This window comes from Arachis ipaensis, chromosome B8 (genome assembly GCF_059453495.1).
Source record: "Arachis ipaensis isolate K30076 ecotype BB chromosome B8, ASM5945349v1, whole genome shotgun sequence".
In the NCBI taxonomy this organism is placed as follows: Eukaryota; Viridiplantae; Streptophyta; class Magnoliopsida; order Fabales; family Fabaceae; genus Arachis; species Arachis ipaensis.
Genome location: NC_142443.1, coordinates 138,635,948 through 138,638,524, shown reverse-complemented (window position 1 = coordinate 138,638,524; position 2,577 = coordinate 138,635,948). Strand labels below are relative to the sequence as shown.

General features: G+C 39.4%; 1 long non-coding RNA gene across 1 annotated transcript; it reads left to right on the top strand.

Annotated features, from left to right (window-relative positions):
* The first annotated feature begins 233 nt into the window (after window positions 1-233).
* Window positions 234-650, top strand: LOC148550038 (uncharacterized). Its single transcript, XR_015896311.1, has 3 exons — window positions 234-349; window positions 463-515; window positions 611-650. It is a non-coding gene; the product is annotated as an uncharacterized LOC148550038 (long non-coding RNA).
* Window positions 651-2,577: the final 1,927 nt, after the last annotated feature.

Sequence of the window (2,577 nt, the reverse complement as noted above, 5' to 3'; positions counted from 1 at the left end):
ACTCCTTGCTTCATCTCTTTGTTTCATTGTAGAACCTTTATGATCTTGAGTGTCTTTGACTTGGCTGAGTGGACTTGGCTCTTTAGTTTAATTTAGTGCATTATTCTTGTTATGATTCCAATAAGCTAATTTAGCTATGAGAGTTTAATTTAATTTACACTTGAAGCTATTTTGTTGCTGCGTTACATCATCAGTTTTTACTTTTCGTGGCAGACAAGATTCACTTCAATTTCTTTTTTACTTAGAATTTGATGCATATGTTGCTCCTAGTAAGCAATGAATGTTATTTATGCAGTTAAATAATTTTGGAAAAACAACAGCAGATGTCACCTTGCTTTTCACATGGACTGTAAGTGAAACTTATTTGTTGACTATTTACTATTACACTGTTGGTGTTTTAATGTTTTATCCTATTCTTGGCTCTTGGGGTGCTTAATGCAAACAATTGATGTATGCATTCAGATTTCTGTTGGAGGACTTTCTGAGTTTACTGGCAATCATTTTAATTCAAAGATGTAAGAAAACTGTGACTTGTTCACCTTCTTTGTGAAAATGTCCCATTTGATTGCTTTTTATTCTGACATTCAAGATACATATTATGTTATGCTAGGGTGAATGACAAAGTGCATGGTGTTCCTCTACATCACAAGTAAAGCCTTAACCCTTACTATACTTTTGAATGATAAATAATTTTGGGATTTATCAATTAATTTAGATGATACTATAGGACTACGAATGAGCGGTCTCCTGTCACACTTGCAATTGCAGCAGAGGAGACTGAAGATGTGCATATATCAGTATGTCCTGTCTTTGTTATATCTGGTGCTCACAAGGGTATCTCGGCTAAGGATATGTGGAATGAAATTAAACAGGTTAAGAGACAACTTATAATTTTTCACAATATTTCATTGAAACTTGAAAAATATTTATTCATTGTCTTTGTTATATTAAGTCATTGGTTCCATCATGTTTTCTTCTCCTGGATAAAGCCAATTATTCTGTTCTAGCTTCTAAGCATTATATAAGACAAGCACTTGGATTTTCCTTTTTTTGGGTATCATATTTCTTGTCATTTATGACAATTACAATGTTGAAGACTTAAAATCCTGTCAAGCATCACTGTTTCAGAATATTGGAAGCCTAAACAATTACCCCTTTTGAACTCTTAAAAATGATGTATCTTGTAATATCTTAGAGCAATCTTTTAGGATTGGTTTTTATATTTTCTTACATTACGCCATGTTTTATCTTTATTTTAGTATGTTTAGGATTCTAATATTTTTCAAAAATAGTTGTTACTTTGTAATTTATATCATGGTACATCTCATCATATCAGAATGGCTGAGTTGATTAAATGAAGATATCATGATGCAGATTGTAATGCTGTTTTTTCAGCTTTTGTTGCTTTTTTGTTCTTCTTCTCCCCACCCCATCCCCCTTTTTTTGTTGATGTGTAGCATGTGTTTACAGTGCACTTATGAAATTCAATCATTTGTATTCTCGTTCATGTGGTGCTAATCTGCTAATCTGTGATTTTCTTTTGAAAGCTCTTCAAAAGATGTCTATTGCAGCAGGATATTAACCTTTCTGTAACTAATATACTTATTATATTTCATTGAACTGAATTAGTACTATTTGTCTTTTTAGCATGGGTCTTTTGACCGCCTGAATATCTTTGAAACTGCCATGCCTTCAGAACCAGGATCGTCGATTGAACTCTTAAAAAAGAGTTGTGTTCCAATGTGGTAGCAGGCACAGCCAATCCATCATGATTGTCATGTTTCCAGATGCAGCATTCAGAGGATTGTTTGTGTTTGTGGTATAACCATTTTGGATGGTGTTGACGTGATGACGTCGTTCATCATCTTTTGGAAGCGTTCTTGCAGTTGCGCCCGGGTCTTTCCCGGGAGACGAGCAGCCACCACCTCCCGGTGGTTGTGTATGGCATCCCGAAAACAATTTGGCAACAACCGACTCAAAAGCTTTAGGTTGAGGCAGAGGCTGGAGCTGAGGCTGCAATTGAGGTGGTTGATAACCACCCGTGCCAGCGAAAAACTGAGGCCGAGGCCAAGGCTAAGGACGAGGCCAAGGCTGAGGCCGAGACCAAGGCTAGGCTGAGACTTGATAACCACATGTATCAGCGAAAAACCGGGGCTGGGGATGAGATTGAGGCCGAGGCCGAGACCAAGGTTGAGGATGAGACGGTTGCTGAGATGGTTGATTACCACACACGTCAATGACACATGGCTGAGGCTGAGGCTGAAGTGGTCGATACCAAGGCTGGGGCTGGGACTGGGGTTGAGGCTGAGACGGTAGCTGAGGTGGTTGATTAATAGACACGTCAATGGCACACGGCTGAGGCTGAGACTAAAGTGGCTGAGACCAAGGATGAGGCTGAGGCTGAGACCGTAGCTGAGGTGGTTGATTACCACACACGTCAATGGCTCACGGTTGAGGCTCAGATTGAAGTGGCCGAGACCAAGGATGAGGCTGAGGCTGAGACGGTAGCTGAGGTGGTTGATAACCACACACGTCAATGGCACACGGCTGAGGCTCAGACTGAAGTGGTTGATAACC